Source organism: Astatotilapia calliptera, chromosome 9 (genome assembly GCF_900246225.1).
Source record: "Astatotilapia calliptera chromosome 9, fAstCal1.2, whole genome shotgun sequence".
Classification (NCBI taxonomy): Eukaryota; Metazoa; Chordata; class Actinopteri; order Cichliformes; family Cichlidae; genus Astatotilapia; species Astatotilapia calliptera.
The window spans coordinates 4,226,717-4,246,829 of record NC_039310.1 but is presented as its reverse complement, the minus strand read 5'-3'; the positions used below and the strand labels follow the sequence as shown (position 1 = coordinate 4,246,829).

General features: G+C 42.7%; 1 long non-coding RNA gene across 1 annotated transcript; it reads left to right on the top strand.

The window, feature by feature from the left end:
• Positions 1 to 7,171: 7,171 nt before the first annotated feature.
• LOC113029266 (uncharacterized) lies at positions 7,172 to 18,756 on the top strand. Its single transcript, XR_003273377.1, has 3 exons — positions 7,172 to 7,205; positions 7,290 to 7,391; positions 18,727 to 18,756. It is a non-coding gene; the product is annotated as an uncharacterized LOC113029266 (long non-coding RNA).
• Positions 18,757 to 20,113: the final 1,357 nt, after the last annotated feature.

Genomic DNA, 20,113 nt, shown 5'->3' with positions numbered 1-20,113 from the left:
TCTTAAAGTAGGATTGGGGCTTTTAGTGTTCTGCATACGTGCTATAATTCATCTGCAGTCATTGAACTTGTATATAAGCCCAAAAGTCTGTTGATATGTTTGAGTTGATTCTTCAGCACTGGTTCTGCATAAGAATGAGTAAATGTTGCTTTTCTCATTGTTGCTTTGGGTAAAGACACTTGTTCCATTATCCAACTTTGTCAGGGTTCCTGGGTCGTTAACCCAGTGATGTAGGTTTGTTCATGTTCAGTTTATTTTCTACACGCTTGTGTTTCATTGTGCCAGCCTTCTGTCTCTGTGCTTTACCTTCTAGTTCCACTGCATGTGTCATTAGTCATTATATTCAGCTGTGTCCTCACCAGTCTCCAATCGTCATCATCAGTCAGACTATTTAAGTCCTCAGTTTCCTTCTGTCCACCGTTGTGTCATTGATGTTGTTCTTGTCGCATGTTGAGTTCAGTCAGCCAGTTAGTTTGCCAGTCCATTCAGTTCAGCCAGCCATCTTGTCTTCTGTTGTCTCTGTATCCAAGAAACCTCCTCATTCTGCACCAAGAGTCCTGTGTGTGGGTCATCTCTTCCTCGCCTCCGCACACGACACTCCTGACAAACTTAGCCCCATCTTGGAAGAAAATAAAATAAGATGCTAAATGAAAAAGTAGTGGTCAGATAGCAGGTCAGGTAAACTGTGAATGGACTGATTCTCATCAGCACCTTTCTATTTTTTCAGCACTCAAACAGCTTTATACAACATGCCTCATTCACACAAACACTGTTTTCTATAAATGCATCAACAATTTACTTTCCACTGTGTCTTTAGTTTTTTCTATCATGTTGATGTTTGAACATAAAAAGTCAATAGAAGGTTTGAACTGTTTCTCAGTCTGTGTTTGAGGATTTTGGCTGCTGTGTGTGCTTCATGTGTTAGTGTCTCTTTTCTCTACATTCAAAAGATTGATTCATTTACATGATGAATGAGCTCTTCTTATACAGATATAATTTAAATTTATATTAACAATCACCATATAACAGGAAAATCAAACAAATACAACAATCAGAATTCAAATCAAGTCCCCAGATTTTCCCACTTCTGCTTAATAACAGGGTTATAAGTTTATAGTTTTAAGATTATAGTTCGAGTACTGTGTTTGAGTATAAAGGAACAAGACGAGATCATGAGATCAATGTGTGTGAAGAATAGAATTTGTTAACAAATAAAATATGATGAACCTCCGAGCTTGTGATTGGGAGCGCATGCTTCCATCCACTATGGCATGTGTACATGCTGCTGAACCCTGTAAGGTTTAGGGCAGTGTTGCTGTGTGTTCACATTGTTGAGTCTTGAAGTCGACGCAGTTGCTCTCGAACTGCATTTTCTCTTCAGGGAGAGATTGATTGCCCTCGAAGCTTGTTCTTCATCGTGAGGTGTACATGGAGTGAAGCTGTGTAATATTCAGCCAAAACACAAACTGCATGATGTCACTGTAACCACCACAGTGACAGGAAGTGTTTTTATGACTGAAACACTGAAATGATGCTAACGGCTGTCGTTAGGCTCACTGACAGCAGTGCTGATGTGTTCATGTCAAACACTGGCTCAGGTCAGACTCCTTCATCCTTCTCCAGCGTGAGGCCGCCCTCAGACCCACAGGAGCTCTGACCTTTGACCTCCTGACCCTATCCACTTCAGTCTCTTTGCAATGCAAATCCATCCAAACTGTAGTAGAACAAAAGAAGCTGGAAGCTGTTCTCTGAATGATGTTCATCTACGGTTGCCAACTCCCTGAAAAATAAATAAGGGACACCTCACGGCCAGGGCTGGACGACCCGCAAAAATTCATAATGTGAGAATGAATTTTACACACTCAGCACCTGTTATCTCGATCTCTACCCCATCCTGGCCCATTATCTTGGATACTTTCTCTCCTGTTTCACTACCTGAGCTGGTAAAATTTGTGAATTCAGTGAAAGCATCCTCCTGTTTACTTGACATTATACCTGCATCATTATTCAAAAATGTCTTCCAGTCTATTGGCCCATGTGTGCTCACTTTAATCAACTCTTCACTGGCGTCTGGTATAGTTCCGGTTTATTTTAAAAACGCTGCTATTCTCCCACTTTTAAAACAACCTCAGCTTGACCCCTCTCTTTGGAGCAGCTACAGACCTATCTCTAAGTTACCGTTAATTACTAAGCTTCTAGAAAAGGTTGTGGCTCAGCAACTTATGGCAGCTCTACATAAACATGGTTTCAGTCCGGTTTTCGTCGATTTCACTCCACGGAGACAGCCCTTCTTAGGGTCTCAAGCAATATCTTGATGAATAATGATGCAGGTAAATGCTCTGTTCTACTCATGTTGGACCTCACATCAGCTTTCGACACAGTTGACCATCACATCCTCATTGAAAGGCTGAAAAATTGGGTTGGTGTATCTGGAACTGCCTTAGAGTGATTCTCCTCTTATCTCCATCACCGATCCTTTTCTGTGGCGGTCTCCGATTTTAGGTCATCCTCTACCTCCCTTACTTATGGTGTCCCTCAAGGGTCAGTTTTGGGGCCTTTATTGTTTTTAATTTATCTTCTTCCCCTCCAGCATATAATGGGCTCTTTTGAGGACATTTCTTATCACTGTTATGCTGATGATATTCACTTGTACGTTTCTTTTTTATTTTATTTTATTTTTTTTTGTCCCGTTTGGATCTATAGCCATCAGAATTGTTGTCTTAAGGCCAAGAGAGATGCCAAGCGGATTTATTTTACCAAGTGGATCATCATGGCCTTGCCATATTGGTCCATTTGATTGACCTTTATTATAATTATGAATTTTATTTTCAGTTGCTACAAACGGGACAGACATGACTGGGGGATAGGACAGGGAGAAAGAATGAAAGAAAGAGAGGGAGAGAAAGAAAACCAAAGGGGAGAAGAGACGGTGAGAAGGGGGGGAAGAAAGAAAGAAAACAAAACACCTGGATCACCTGTATGGAGAAAAAAAACAGAAGAGAAAGCAAACAACAAAGAGCAACATAATAAAAAAACAGCACCATCACAATAAACTAGCTAGCAGTAGATATCAATAGATATTAAATATTAAACGATATTGTGCAGCACGCAAGATAGACAGCGCACAATGTGCTTTGAGGCAGCAGCCAAGAAAGCTGTAGTCCGCGTCTGTGAACACTCGTGTGTGCACCTGTGTGGATCAGCATGCTTGCATTCCAAAGGTTTCTCCATGTAACGATCTGCTAGGGAGTGTGGGGGGGCCACAGCCCCGTCCACCAGGGTATGAAGCAGGTATGGAGGAGATCCAGGCCCCAGATGTCCAGAGGCCCCAGAGTACAAGGACCCGAGGAGGACCACCAAAGGGGGGTGGAACCGTGCCACCCTCCTGGGAAGAGCTGAGTAGAGCCCCAAAGGAGAGGTCATCCAGCAGCTACGGAGCAGAGGCCAGAGGGGGTTGCAGTGGCGTGCCCGCGGGCTCTGCCGGCAGCCAGCTGTGCCAGAGAGGACCGAGCTTCAGACCCAGAGGCCAGAGGCCTGAGGGCATCCCACCCCCCGGAAGGAGCCCAGCCGGGCCACAGCCGCCAGGCCCCACCAATCGGCCACCAGGAGTGATCCGGTACATACATGAGCGCCCAGCCCCAGACGACAAGGACCACCAACACACCAACGTCTGAGGGCATCAGCCACCGGCAGGGAGTGTGGTGAGGGGAGATAGGCCTCCGTACTTTAGAGGGCCTGAGATGCACCCAGAGAGGTCGAGTCTAAGACCCAACCTGACATATAGACACAGACGAACAGGCACACGCAGACACAGACGTGCATTCCCACCCCATATGCACCACCAAATACTCGGCACTCACCCAACATATAGACAGACACAAATAGACACTGCACAGAGAGTCGCACTCCCCAAACACAGTTGTACGTTTCTTTTAAGCCCCAGGATTTATCTAAGCTTCAGCATCTGAAGGATTGCTTAGATTCGATCAAACGTTGGATGGCTGCAAATTTCCTCCAACTCAGCGAGGGGAAACCCGAAGTCCTCGTATGCGCCCCTGATAGGTTTCTATCGCAGATAGTGAAAGCCCTCGGTCCTCTCTCACTCTATGTTAAATCCTCTATCAGGAATTTAGGTGTCACCTTTGACTCGAGTCTCACATTGGATGGGCATGTGAAATCTCTGGCTCGGTCTTGTTTTTATCATTTAAGAAATGTGGTTAAGCTAAGCCCGATTTTATCTCGCTCTGAACTGGAGATTGCTATACATGCATTTATTTCGTCACGCTTGGATTATTGTAATTTGCTGTTTATGTTCAAGGTTCTTTATTTGTCACATGCATAGTTATACAAGTATAACACACAGTGAAATGTAGCCTGACACGCTCCTCGACATGTGCAAAAATGGGGGGGGGGGGGGGGGGGGGGTACACCTTGGTTTAGAGTGTCTGGAAGAGAGTCCTGTGTCAGTCAGTTATAGATGATGTGAGAGAGCGGGTGTGTGTGGATGGCTTGGGGATAGAAGCTCCTCTTGAGTCTCTCTGTCCTTGCCCGGATGATGCTGAACCTTCTACCAGATTGCAGGAGTTGGAGCAGTTTGTTGCCAGGATGGGACGGGTCCTTCAGTATCTGCTCTAGTCCGGCATCTCCTGGTGTCTCCTGGTGTGTCTAAGCAAAGGTTCTCTGGATCGTCTGCAGGTTGTGCAAAACGCTGCAGCTAGGCTTTTGACAAAATCCTCCAAGTACTCAATAACTCAAGTAAGTAAGTAAGTAAGTAAGTAAGTAAGTAAGTAAGTAAGTAAGTAAGTAAGTAAGTAAGTAAAGTAAGTAAGTAAGTAACTCAATCAAGTACTCTGATAAATATTAAGATAAATAGATAAATATAGAGATATAAATATAAAAGTGTCACGGTGTACAAAAGTGACAGCAGGCTGCACTGAGCTGTGATTGGTTCTGTTTGTTTCCCAGATTTGTGCCACCTACAACATCCCAACACCTGCTGATGTCCCCACTCTCAGTGTGAAAGTCCACACAGAGGTGGAGCCCACAGGTGGATCTGCCAGACTGACTGTGGAAATACATCCCTGTAAGTATGTGACAGGTTAGAGGAGAGCTCTGTACCAGCGTGGAGTCACTGTGGGTGATGAAGAGCATGTGTGCACACACTGTTCAAACACAGCTACAGTGGGAAGGAGAAAACTACAAACATGGAGGTCCTGGATGTTCCCAGAGTGTGAGTAATTAGACAGACGCTACCAACACGTCATGTGATCACTGTGATGATGTCATCTCCTCACAGCTCAAACGTGGCCTCCTGGTGAGTCGTGTTGAACCAAAGGAAGATCCTGTTCTGGTGTCCTTAGAGGAGGTCAGAGAAGTCCACAGTGGGGACACCAGATGATGATCAATAAAACGTGTTTGCGCTAACATGAGATCTAAACCCAGACTGATGATGATCTTTGGGACAAACTGTGTCTGCGATTGTTTCTGTCTCGTCCAGTTATCAAAGGACACACCCATCAGCCACAGCTTAGAGATCATCCAGGAGCTCCCAGTGGACAACCTGAAGCCAGCCGTGGTCAAGATCTATGACTACTACCAACCAGGTCCAAGTCTAACTAAGCTTTACTCCAACAGCACACTGACACTCTTCAAAGGATCCATCAGACTGAACAGTTCATACAAGCTGATGTTTCCATCAGTGACTCAGAGAAATGACACGTTCATAAATCTGGTTTTAGTCACTTTGAGTGTGAACAGGAAACAAACTGCATCATTTGTGCTTCTTGCACCAGGATCCTCCTCGTCTCTCCTACAGCCAGGAAGTTCGAACTTTTATCATTTGAGAACAGGACTGAAAGGTGACGTCAAATGACGTGTAAAAACCCGCTGACTCGACTTACCCGTTGAGAACGCCAGCATCAGGTAAATAACATGTGACCACGCCCCCATGCAATCACCCGAGGTGCAGAAAAATCTAAACCTGCGCCACCATAATAAATAAATCATAAACATTCACTTTGGCTCTCACACTCAGTCTGCACTTCATTCATGACTTCAACAGGTTGAAATGAGCTTTGAAGAAACATCAGTTTAGTGCTGAAACATTCAAACGCTGCAGGAAGAACAACAACAAAGTGATGACACATGGTTGTGTTTCAAACAGGAAAACCAGCAGGAATAAATCACAACCTGCCAGAGATTTCGGATATTCCGAGGTGCACCTGAACGCAGCACACAGATTTTCATGCTCCTGAGTGTCCTCAAACGCCTCTCTGGGTGTTTCCTTCTTTCCTGAGCTTCGTGGAGTGGAGCTTGTTGTTGGTGTGTGAAGAAACTGTAAGTTTTCTTTGTTTCCTCCTTTAACAGTTTGTCTTTAGGAACTTTACTGTTTGTTCAGCTCACGTTTGATTTCTTCACACAACAAACTGTGTGTGTTTGTATTAAAGTCAGTGTGTAATGCTTTCCTGGCTAACATCAGCTGTGTGCAGCTTAGTTCCAGCACAAACACCACCATCAACTTTGCTAAATTGCCAATGAAAAACATTGAGCAGCAATGCCCATCCAACTCTGTTCACGGTTGTTGCAGTTGTGATAATTTGTGAGGCCACATTGGAAAAAGCTCGGATGAGCTTGCCAAAGTTCTACAAGTTGGGCCTCCATCAGTGTGTCTAGATCACACGTTGCACTGCCGCTGCTCCGTTTTTTTCACTTCCATTTCAGAGTTTGCGCATGCGCAATGTGTGAGGTTTTGTTAAATTGTCTCTTGGCACTGCTTCAACAGTGCGATACCCTCACGAGCGGCGACCAGGATTTCAAACAGATTCGATTTTCTTGTGACCGATTGCTGGTCAGGAGCTGGTCATAAGGTGTTAATCGCTTCTCATTACCCCATGTGTACTACATGATGCACAGCACACAATTAAGTAGTGATGGGTAGATGAGGCCTCGTGAAGCGTTTCAGCACATTCCATACTGACACCTGCTGGACCTTAAGTATCATTGCAGGCAACTTACTTGCGACTCACAACAGACATTCAATGACCTAGTCCAGGGGTCAGTGCACATGAATGATTTGTGTTTCCTCTGCAGGTAGAAAGTGTGTGTGAGCTGAGCAGCATGGATCAGTGTGAGGACAGAGAGGAGGGAGCCCCTCCCTCTAAAAGCACTCTGTGTGGGGAACATGAGAGCCAGACCAAAGCTCAGAGGTGAGATGACCATCTGTAACTGTCCATGACTCTTCTCCATGTCACAGCTCAGCACTCACATCACTGCTCCATCATTATTCACAGGGACCAGCCTGGACCTCCACCCAGCTCTGTGTCCTTACAGAGTGACCGGTCTAAAGAGCCCCCTCTTAATTTTAAAGTCTGGCCTGTGTCTGCTGCAGAGAGGTGAGCTGTTAGTAACATGAACTCTTTGATTTAACTGCTTGATGTTGTTGGATATAAACTGCAGTGCAAACACTTCATTCCCTCAATCCCATTTAAATTGCCTCTTTAAAACAAATCTTTGATTTCCAAAGAACTGAAAATCCACTTTAGCAAACAGGAAGTGAAACATGTAAAAACCATTTTATTCTAATATGAACTACAGCAGAAAGGAATTGAATGAAAGATTATTTGGTCTCCTGCAAAGTGGTGAATACCAAATCTCTGAAATGCTGCTGAGGAGATTTATTTGGTGAGAAAACACATCACAAGTATTAACACTACATAAAATCAGAGAAAAAAAACATGTTAGAATATAAACAAATTTTTGCTTTTTATTTAAACACCAGTCAAAGAAACTCATTGACTTTAAATCAGGCACGTGTCGTCCTGCAGAGAGGTAATGTGTGTGTAAATGTTGTTGTGACTCAGTGTCTGTGAATAAATCCTCCATCATGTTTAATGCCAACTCAGCTCTTTTTCACACACATTTCCATGTTCATATGTGAAGCGGTGTGTGTTGGAGTGTTTCCACAAACACAGCAGTCAGAGTGTAAAGAATGGATGTTGTAGGAGGTGTTTCTGTAGTGAAGAGGCTGAGTGTCTGTAGGACTCCAGCTGCTCCAGCAGGCGTCTCCTTTGTGCTTTGCTTCAAACACAGTGTAGGTAGGAACTTCCACACTGCTGTAGAGTAAACATCTCAGTTTCAGCCTGTGTGTGAATGTAAGGTCAGCTGATATACATTTACCATATCTCACAAAAGTGAGTACAGCCCTCACATTTTTGTAAATATTTTGTTATATCTTTCTATGGGGATACTAGAGATGGACCGATCCGATATTACGTATCGGTATCGGTCCGATACTGACCTAAATTACTGGATCGGATATCGGAGAAAAATAAAAAATGTAATCCGATCCATTAAATATCACGAAAGCACCTCACAAAACTTGCAACACGCCGTAACTCGCCTCAGAACGTTAGCACGTCGGAGCAGTATGCATCACGTGATAGAGCGGCTGTGGCATGCGGGACCTGTCGGTGGTCTGGATAGCATGTGGAGCTTCGCTAGCAACCCGGCATTTCATCTCCGACAAAGTTATCCCCGAGAGAAGTAAAGCAAGTGTGTAAGTCCATCTCTGAATGTTTGTAAAGCATTCCTGCGTTAAGCTTAACAAGCGACTGCCTCTCGCTCTCCGGCTGCTACTTCAATCGTGAAACTGATCATCTGATTGGCTTTTCTGTCGCGAGTCCGTCTCTCTGGTTTGTTTTTGGCCCACTTTGCACCAGAAAGAGGAAACCAGCGGCTGAACAACAGCAGCACGTTTAAGCTTGATCAGCTGTTGTTAGAATTTATTTAATATTACTTTCTACTCGAGGATCTTTTTCTACGTAGCTGACGCTGGTAACTGTGCAGGGGCGGATCTAGCAAAGTTTAGCCAGGGGGGCTGATAGGGCATTAACTGGGAAAAGGGGGCACAAAGACATACTTTTCTTTCTTATTCTCATTTAAAATGTCTAGCTTTTAATAAATAATTATCTGACACACAAAGTTTTAATTTGATGTAAAAGGAATAGAAGTCAATTACTGTATATAGTGACTATTAAGTCTAATATAAATACCCTAGTAAGCTATAGTACTTTTTCCTTTGGGAAGGTACCATCTGTGCAGTCTGCAATTTTGTTGAAGAAAGATGTTGAATCTATTTAATATTTCTTGAAAAATAATTGATTTCTGTGCATTTTTTTTCACACTGCATCAAATTAAGGTTGATTACGTTGATTAAGCATCATGAGGTGGAGCGTGAGGGGTGGTTCCCTATTTTTTATTTATTTATTTTTGTTGTTGCTGGGAGTTGGAACCCTATTAGTTAGGTTGCTTAATATTTATGCTAAGTACTCTTTAAAATACCAGAATAGGGAGTATGTGTAGGTTTAAGTTTATTAGATTGATCAGTATTGCTGAACTATGAAATATCTTTTTTGCATACAGGTATAACAGAATAGCTTTAGTGTAGTTGTTGTTTTAAACTTGAGTATGAACTTATACAAAATGCAGCAAGATATTTAAAAAACAGTTTTGTTGATTAAAAATCACTATATCGGATTCATATCGGTATCGGCAGATATCCAAATTTATGATATCGGTATCGGTATCGGACATAAAAAAGTGGTATCGTGCCATCTCTAGGGGATACCCTGACAATATGACACTTTGATACAATGTATGACTGTGAAGCTCACCTGAACTCCACACCCAAGTGAGTTAAGGCAGTGTTGCAAAATAATGGTGGAATTCACACAAAATATTGACAGTTTGGACATTTTCACTTAGAGGTTTGTTGCCAACAGTTTAGACATTAATGGCTGTCTGTTGTGTTATTTTGAGGAGACGTCAACTTTACAAGCTGTACACTGACTACTTTAAATTTTATCAAAGTTTTCTTCTCCTCAGTGTATCCCCATGGAAAGAGTTATCACATCATTAATTTTATTATAATGATTTTGTTAGGAATACTTTTCCATCAGTTGTCTTTTGCTCAGTGGTCTGTCATCTCGTTTTAAGTCTCCATCAGTTTGTTTATTTTGGTAACCTGTTGTCACGTGTGTTTGGTATTTAGTCAACTTTTCTGATTTTTCACAAGTAGTTTCAACAGTGTTGCTGTTTTCCTCATTACTTCTTGTAGTTCTCCCCCTGCACTTCATCTAGTTGTCCCCTTGACTGTGCAGTCCGAAGTGTTTTCCTTCAGTGATTCCTCATTGCTTTTTAGTTCTAGACGATAAACATTTCTTTGACTTTTATTTTCATAGATGAGATTATAAACTGTAAATATATTTTAGGAATAAAATATCCAAGGTAGTAATACCTTCACCCCATCACAGATACGGACAGTAAGAATGCCGACAGTAAGATTTCTCAGTAAACGGACAAGATTGCACCCTGAAAAAGCTAAACTCTGGATAAAAGTTTTGAGATGATATATAGTATGAGATGTATATAATATTCAGATCTTCAGAGATATCTTTTTAGATATCTGTGAAATGGACAAGTTGGACTACCAACTTCAGATATTAATCTGTAAAATATAAACGCAACAACCAATTATTTAATCTACCTGAGCTATTTTCTCGTATCTCTTTGGTTATTAACTTTATCTTTGAATTCAATTTTGAGATACTGTATATTTGTCATGCGCCGCGGCGTGCGTGCACAAAAAGGATCCAGATGCAGACTCGAGCGCTAGCAGAAAAGGACACTTTATTATAATAACAAAAGGCGACCCGGGAAAACCAAAGGAGCAAAACGAGGAACTAAAAAACCCGGGGAGGCTGCAACAGAAAGTGGAGAAGATTACTAGGGAGCCGGGAAGCGGGGAAAACACATCAAGACTGAGTTAGAATAGTTGGCTTAAGATTAGAGCGGGACCGTGGGAGCTCGGGAGGGAAGTGTGGAAGTCCGTGAGAAGGGAATCCGTGGAGTTAGTGAAGGGGCCAGATGATGCACTGGGTGATCCAATTGAGCAGGTGGCAGACACTGGACGCCGAATCGAAACCTAGACACAAGTAGGCAGATTTAACGCAGCTCAAATAAGATTGTAGGAGCCATATGAGTTGTTTCTGACTAAGTGGGTTGGTTTAAATGGACTCACTGTATTGGTGCACGGGTGTGGGGCGTGTCTCATGGGTGTGGTAGATGATAAATGTGGTTGCACTCACCTGTTCACGGCACCTGATGTTGATGAGCAGAAAGGTAGGGTGAGCATGAGGCAAAACTTTCTGTTGAACGCAGCTTGAATGATTTTGATGTATTTTAACTGGAACTTGATGGTTTTTGTATATTTGTGCACTAATTGATGCCATAGACCAAGTTGTAATTTGACATAGTAGTTAGTGCAGTTATTGGTGAGTTGCAGTTATTTGTTTGTGCAGTCTGTGCATTTGTTTAATAGTTAATCCCATGTGCTGATTTGTATATGTGACAGTTGCATGTGGAATAAAAGGAGCAAATGGTACAGAAGTGTGTTTTATGCGTTTATTGTTGCGCGTCATCTGTGTCCTCATGTTTAGCCTGCCGCGGCCACAGTTTGGAAGAGCCGTAATAAATTGTCAACAGAAAAGTTTGGAGGTTTTATTGGATTATTTATATATAGATGAGTTTTATTGGTGAGAGTTTTATAGTTTGCTGTTGCCTTTGTCCACCCGCTTTTAGATTAAGCCTTTGGCTACACAGAACAGATTTCTTTCAGGAGTCTTGTTCCCCTGTTAGGTTTCAGCAGTACAGCTGCACAAGGCGTTGTACTGATTTGCTTTCTAGTTATTGTGCATCAGGCGGCTGAAGCCATTGGCTTGGGAGTACCGCCGCAGTTTATAATTTATGTTTAAGACAGTTTGTCTTCCTCACATCTGACAGTATGGAGGTACATAAATACCCACCGCTAGTATGTACGGAAGACTAGGTTGAGTTAGTTAGGTTTAATAGGCAGATAGTGGGGGATATTGCTCCTGTTAATTGTGTGTCCAAGGTTTTATGAGGGGAATGTCATCAAGTTGATGTGTTGGAATGAAGCTGTGTGGCATAGGTGCAGTTCAGTGTTTGGATTTTGTAATGTTTTGAAAAAAAATGGAGACACACCAATTAACACAATGTGGTGATGTGGATGGAAAGAAAAGACAGCCGAAAACCGACTGCTAAGGCTTTGGAGAATCAGATTGAAAGACTTCAAACAGAACGTCACACTAAGATTAATAAAGTTAAAAAGGTCATAAAGATTATTAAAGAGTTAAAGCAATCTGAGGATAATGTTTCCACTGTTCAGACTCAGTTAGAGAATTTGTCTGTGTTGCTTAATGAGGCGACTCATCTGCATGAAACCTTGCTTCCTTTGCTTCCTCAAGAAGAGCAAGAAAAACAAACTGCTTGGTTTATAAGTGTGCGAGCACATAATACTGAGTTTATGGAAGAGATAAAGAAATGGCTTCATGATGCAAAGGGAAACCCTCAGAGTAAAAATCAGGTGTCTGAGCTTGATTTGCCACATTTAAATCCACCTGGTGTTGATTCCTCTGATGTATTACCTGCTGGAAATGGTTCTGGTGCTTCTAGGCACATCGGGAATGTTGGTAAAGGTGCTGCGATAGATGATGTTAATCCAAGTGATAGCGTCTCTAATGTTGGAAACAAAAGTTGTAGGGAAAGTAAATCATCACTCAGTAGCTCAATGGTTTCATCTGCCTTGTCAGCACGCATAATGGCAGAGGCTGACATGGCTGCCCTTCTTGTTCGACAGAGGTTGTTGAAAGAAAGGCATGCTTTGGAAGAACAAGAAATACAGCTTAAGAAAAGAAAGGAGCTGCTTGACTTAGAAACTGAAATAGCAGCCTCAGCAGCAAAGGTGAATATTTTAAAAGCTTCTGAAATGTCCCGAGTCTCAAGTGCTGTTAATGGTAAATCCGATGGAATGAACTCATATTTAGAACAAGAACAGGGGAGTTTAGGTGTTTTAAATCCTAATGCTCAGACATTCAAACCTGTGTTACCAGAGCGACCATATCAGGGTGTTGATGCAAGTGATCATCAAGCACATGTATTGGATGTGAGGCCCGAGGTTAAAAATATTTCTCAGCCTAAGGTCATTTCGTTGGAACAGTCAGAGACAGTTTCAACTACTCAGATGATTTCGCAGTCTCACACATACAGTGCAAGGTGGTGAGGGTTATGATCATCTAGTCACAGTTTTGAAGAAACAAAATGAAATTACAACTTTATTAGCTGAGCAGCAGTCTCTGTTTTTGTTACCAAGACGTGACATTCAGTTATTTGATGGCAATCCTTTGCAATATCAAACATTTATGAGAGCTTTTGAGCACATGGTGGAGAGTCAAGCTCACAGTGCTAAGGATTGTTTATATTTTCTCGAGCAATACACTAGAGGCCATCCAAGAGAAATGGTCAGAAGCTGTCAGTATATGCCTGCTGAGTATGGATATGCTAAAGCTAAATCTTTGCTCCAAGAGAACTTTGGCAATTCGCTGAAAATTGCTGCTGCCTACATTGAAAGGGTCAGTAAATGGCCACCTATAAAATCTGATGATGTGAAGGCTTTGCAGGAATATGGGTTTTTATTAAGGCAATGTTGTAATGCAATGGGAGACGTTGAGTTCTTGCATGAGTTGGATGTCTCTGTTAATATGCAAGCAGTTATAAAAAAAGTTGCCTTATAAGCTCAGGGATAAGTGGAGGAATGTTGTCTGCGATCTGCAGGAGAGGTTTCAACGTAAAGTGTTTTTTTGCGATGTTGAGTTTGTCGAAAGGCAAGTTAAGATTGCAAGTGACCCATTGTTTGGAGATATACAGGATCCTCCGACAGCCACCAGAAAAGATGCGAGGAATAGTAAGTCTCAGTTTTACCCTAAGGCTAAGCGGAGTAGTTTTGCTACTACAGTGGCCAAGGTGGAAGGGAAGATTGAGCCAGCATTGAGGCGAGAGAGTGGTTCAGTTGTGACCAAGGTTTGCTTGTTTTGTGGAGCAGGGCACATGTTGGATTTGTGTCCTTCATATGAAAGAAAGTTGCACTGTGACAGATTATCTTTTTTGAAAGAGAATGGCGTGTGTTATGGTTGTCTGCGCATTGGGCACAGAAGCAGAGACTGTAGGAAACGTCTCTTGTGTAAAGTCTGTAATCAGAAACACCCCACGCTCTTACATATCTACTCTAAGCAGAGGGGAAGTGTTGCAGTGCAAACTATAGGAGGGGGAGAACCACCAGATGAAGGTCCTTCATGTGCGGTGCAAAGCAGTGGTGTTACTGGGGCCGGTGAGCAAAATAGTGCTCTATCCGTAATACCAGTTAGAGTGAAGGCCAAGAAAGGTAATCAGTCACTGATAACCTATGCTTTTCTAGATCCTGGGAGTTCAGCTTCATTTTGTACTGAAGGGCTCATGAATAGGCTGAATCTTTCAGGAAGGAAAACTGGCATTCTTTTGCGGACAATGGGTCAGGAGAAAATGGTCAGTAGTTATGTTGCTTCAGATTTGGAAGTAGCTGGTTTGGATTTAGATTACTACTGTGACTTGCCTGACTTATTTACTCAGAAAAGCATGCCTGTTCATCAACGTAATATTCCCCGACAGGAAGATCTCGATAAATGGCCACATTTGCACCATATTAACATACTGGAGATAAATTCCGGGATAGACCTGTTGATCGGGACCAATGTGCCCAAGGCTTTAGAGCCATGGGAGGTTGTTAGAAGTCAAGATGGAGGTCAATGCAGTAAAAACTATGCTGGGTTGGATGGTGAGTGGTCCTCTCAGAGAGGATCGTAAGACTGACGTTTTTGATGTGAGTGTCAATAGGATTTCCGTGGCAAGATTGGATGAGCTGTGGGAACGTCAAATGAAGACTGACTTTCCAGAATGTATTCAGGATGAGCAGTTGGCTTTGTCTAGAGAAGATCAGCAGCTTATGAAGTCAGTGATGGACTCTGCTAAGTTGGTTGATGGTCATTACACCATTGGTTTACCTTTTAGGTGCAATCAGGTAAACATGCCAAATAATAGGAAGGCTGTAGAACAGCGAGCTATGAGCCTTAAACAGATGTTTGTCAAGGATGATTCCTGGTTGTCAGGGCCAAAGTTTCTTGCTGAACCAGAAATTAATTGGCCAGTGAACCTTGATTTTGGAAAGCTCTCTGTAAATGATCCAGAGATTAAAATGGCCAATTTAGTTAATGCTGTTGATGCAAATGAATACAAGAGTGCATTAATCAGGGACATCAAGAAGGCCTACAGAAAGCTGGCTTTGCAGTTACACCCCGACAGAAAGCAAGACGACCCGCAAGCCCTGGACAAGTTCGCAGACTTGGGTGCAGCCTATGAGGTCTTCTCAGATAAGGAGAAAAGGAAACAGTATGACATGTATGGAGAGTACGGGCTCAAAGAGGGTCACCACAGTTTTCACAGCGATGTCTTCTCCAGTTTCTTTGGTGACTTTGGGTTCATGTTTGGTGGCAACCGACAGCAACAGGACAGGAATATTCCCAGAGGAAATGACATAATACTGGACCAGGAGGTTACACTGGAAGAAGTGTGCTCTGTGAACTTTGTGGGTGGTGAACGTGAGTTGAGAGAGGCAGTGGAAGGATGGAATCAGGCACAGCTTCATGAGATGCTGCTGCAAAAGGGCACAAAGTGGATTTTTCATCCTCCTGCTGGTTCCCATCATGGCGCCGTTTGGGAACGTCTCATAAGGTCTGTCAGGAAGGTGTTAAATTCCATTTTGAAAGTGCAGAATTTGGACGAAGAAGGCCTTTGTACAGTTCTTTGTGAGGCAGAGGCTATTGTGAACAGTAGACCAATAACCAAAGCCTCTACTGATCCTAATGATTTGGAGGCCTTGACTCCTAACCATCTGTTGCTGCTTAAGACCAAGCCATTGATACCACCAGGAGTGTTTCAGAAGGGGGACGTGTATGGACGACGTCGATGGAGGCCAGTACAGTACATGTCTGACCTGTTTTGGAAGCGCTGGGTTAAGGAGTACCTGCCCCAGCTTCAAGAGCGTCAGAAGTGGCAGAGAATCGGACGGAACTTCATTCCTGGGGATGTGGTTATCGTTGTCGATGATTCTGCGCCTCGTAACTCTTGGGTGACTGGAAGGATTGTGGAAGCAATTTCTGACAGTAAAGGACTTGTACGTCGGGTTCGTGTTAAAACAAAGACTGGTTGTTTGGACAGGCCGATCACTAAAGTGTGTCTTCTACAGGAAACAGAAGAGTCATGAAGATCGACTTTTTTCAAATGTCTATTTGTATTAATGTGTATTTGTTTATTTTGAATTAAAATTGTATCTTTGAATGTTTGATAAAGGATAGATCATGTTTATCAATATTTCTCCTACATGGTAAGTATGATGTAATTATTGCTCTAAAATAATTAGGGGCCGGTATGTAGGAGCCATATGAGTTGTTCTTCTGACTAAGTGGGTTGGTTTAAATGGACTCACTGTATTGGTGCACGGGTGTGGGGCGTGTCTCATGGGTGTGGTAGATGATAAATGTGGTTGCACTCACCTGTTCACGGCACCTGATGTTGATGAGCAGAAAGGTAGGGTGAGCATGAGGCAAAACTTTCTGTTGACCGCAGCTTGAATGATTTTGATGTATTTTAACTGGAACTTGATGGTTTTTGTATATTTGTGCACTAATTGATGCCATAGACCAGGTTGTAAGTTGGCATAGTAGTTAGTGCAGTTATTGGTGAGTTGCAGTTATTTGTTTGTGCAATCTGTGCATTTGTTTAATAGTTAATCCCACGTGCTGATTTGTATATGTGACAGTTGCATGTGGAATAAAAGGAGCAAATGGTACAGAAGTGTATTTTATGCGTTTATTGTTGCGAGTCATCTGTGTCCTCATGTTTAGCCTGCCGCGGCCACAGTTTGGAAGAGCCACAACAAAGATCTTAATGCAACGCTTTCACGGGAGTCTAGTTACCACAGAGAGGTGATTAACGGACTGGCGTGGAGCATGCGTCAGCGCCAGGTTAAGTAGCTCTTCAGGTAATCACCCCGATGGAGAGCAGGTGTGCCGGAGATGGCCCAGCCCGGGGGTTTTCAGGTTGTTGCAGATTTTTAGTTTAACATTTATGTTCTGTTTTTTTTTTTTTTTTTTTACTGTTTAAAGTATCAATGCCAAGTGGCTTTTAAACCCCAAAACACGCTGCGCCAAAAACTGGTCCACCCCAAGGATCGGGTCCCCCGACACAAACAGAGTAACATAGTGTACGCTGTTAAGTGCAGGAGGATTGCCAGGATTTATACATCGGGGAAACTAAACAACCTCTGGCTAAGAGGATGGCACAACACAGAAGAGACACCTCGTCAGGCCAGGACTCTGCAGTCTATTCACACCAACAGGCCAGTGGACACTCTTTCAATGATGAGGATGTAACATCCTGGACAGGGAGGAACGCTGGTTTGAGTGTAGGGTCAAGGAGGCCATTTACGTGAAAAGGGAAAGACCATCTCTGAATCAAGGAGGGGCCTAAGGGTACATCTGTCACCATCTTACAATGCTGTGATTGCAGCCATTCCCCAACTCTCTGTGAATGGGACTCATGGCCATTGATCAGTGGTTGTTGATCAATGGCCATGAGAATTTGCATAATTAAGATTAAGGCACTGACCTCCCAGCCCATTGTTCGTTCAGTGGACTGGTTTCAGTCATTATGCAAATGTCCTGTTTATAAGACTGAAACCTGCAGTCAGCTGAGACTGAAGAAGTCACTTGGATGAGTGACGAAACGTTTCTCCCACTGAAAACGTCCAGATGAACAGAATCAACCTTTTGGGGACTGAAATCAGTGGTACTCTTCTTGCTATCTTTGACATCTGCTGATGTTCTCTATAATATCAGCAAAAGGTTTCATAGTTTTGTTGCAAAGTCTCTGAGGATACTGAATCTTTAGCTGTTCATGTTTTTTAATAGCCATTTTGTGTTAAAAGTATTTTTACAAAGCCAAAAATCACTGTTCAGCTTTTGTTATCAGGGCTTGGATGTACACAGTGAAGAGAATGTTAAGATAAGTGTCAAGAGATGTATTCTAAAACACTTCTTCAGCTGAGAATCAGAGAGGAGAAACACACAGTTTTACTTGCAGCAAGGGGAGTCACAGAGCACTCGCACGGGAGTGAGGGCTCCGAGACTCGCACCCTGCCACTGCCCTGGTCTTTATTTATATACATCAGTGCGTGCGTTTGTTCATTACATTGGAATGTGGATGTGTATACGTGTGTGTGTGTGTGTGTGTGTGTGTGTGGGGTCAGAGTGTGACCCCATAAAGACTTCCCTAAACCTGCTTGTCTGGAAGTCCAAACGTTCATCTAAACAAAAGCCACTTAGCCTAAAACAGACATAGTTTATCACAAACAATAAAACAAGGTGCGAAGTGAAGATAAGAGTGTCCAGCTGTCACTATTGCTGTGGGAAGAAATTTATAACAAGTCTTGTAGTGAACAACAGCCTAAGTCATCAAAAGGTCAACATGCACTATTCTACCATATGCAAACTTATATCATTAAAAGATTATACTGACTACTAAGTACAATTTTCTATTGACAATAAGAGAAATGAACGTCTTTGTGTCAGATGTGGTTCCATCACAGGCATTATCAAGTGGGAGTTTTTTTTTTTTGTTTTTTTTTTTGTGTTTTAATGTTTGTGCAGAGGACCAGAAGGTTGCATTTTAAGTTTTAAAGTTTTTGTTGTATTATTCTGACTCTTTTTGGTTCCTCCACAGAGTGGACCAGCAGAGCTCAGAGGTTCCCAGTGGTCAGTCTGCCCAGCAGCATCAAACACAGCTGGACTCCATATTTATGGTCTGTACATGTACAACAACTACTTTATTATTAATAATAATACATTTATTTTTGGGGGATAAATCATCCTCAAAAACCTCACTTTTTGTGGGGTCCCCCAGGGGTCCATTCTTGGCCCAGTTCTCTTTTCAATTTATATGCTCTCTATGGGTTCAATTTAAAAAAAACAAACAAAAAAAAAAAACAAAAAAAAAAAACATGGAATCTCATTCCATTGTTATGCAGCTGACTCAAAGACTCAGAGGTGATTGTGTTTGGTCTCTGTGACTACTGCGACTTTGGCCCCTTAGAAATTTCTAAAAATCCTTATGCGAGGAACCTAGGAGTGCTTTTTGACTCTAATGGTTGACAAACAGATTAATGCTGTAATCAAGACCAGTTTCTTTCATCTTCAGCTACTTGCTAAAGTGAAGCCATTTCTCTGTTTTAGAGACTTTGAGAGAGCTATCCATGCTTTCATTTCATCTCGCCTCGACTACTGTAATGGTCTTTACTCTGGTGTTAGTCTGTCGTCACTTAGCCGACTGCAGCTGGTCCAAAACGCTGCATCACGGTTACTAACTGGCACATGCAAGCGAAAACGTATACAGTGGCTTGCAAAAGTATTCGGCCCCCTTAAACTTTCCCACAATCTATCACATTACAGCCACAAACACGAATCAGTTTTATTGGAATTCCATGTGAAAGACCAACAAAGTGGTGCACATGTGAGAAGTGGAACGAAAATCAGACATGATTCCAAACTTTCTTTACAAATAAATAACTGCAAAGTGGGGTGTGCGTAATTATTCAGCCCCCTGAGTCAACACTTTGTAGAACCACCTTTTGCTGCAGTTCCAGCTGCCAGTCTTTTAGGGTCTGTCTCTACCAGCGTTGCACATCTACAGACTGAAATCTTTGCCCATTCTTCTTTGCAAAACAGCTCCAGCTCAGTCAGATTAGGTGGACAGCGTTTGTGAACAGCAGTTTTCAGATCTTGCCACAGATTCTCGATTGGATTTAGATCTGGACTTTGACTGGGCCATTCTAACACATGGATATGTTTTGTTTTAAACCGTTCCATTGTTGCCCTGGCTTTATGTTTAGGGTCGTTGTCCTGCTGGAAGGTGAACCTCCGCCCCAGTCTCAAGTCTTTTGCAGACTCCAAGAGGTTTTCTTCCAAGATCGCCCTGTATTTGGCTCCATCCATCTTCCCATCAACTCTGACCAGCTTCCCTGTCCCTGCTGAAGAGAAGCTCCCCAGAGCATGATGCTGCCACCACCATATCTGACAGTGGGGATGGTGTGTTCAGAGTGATGTGCAGTGTT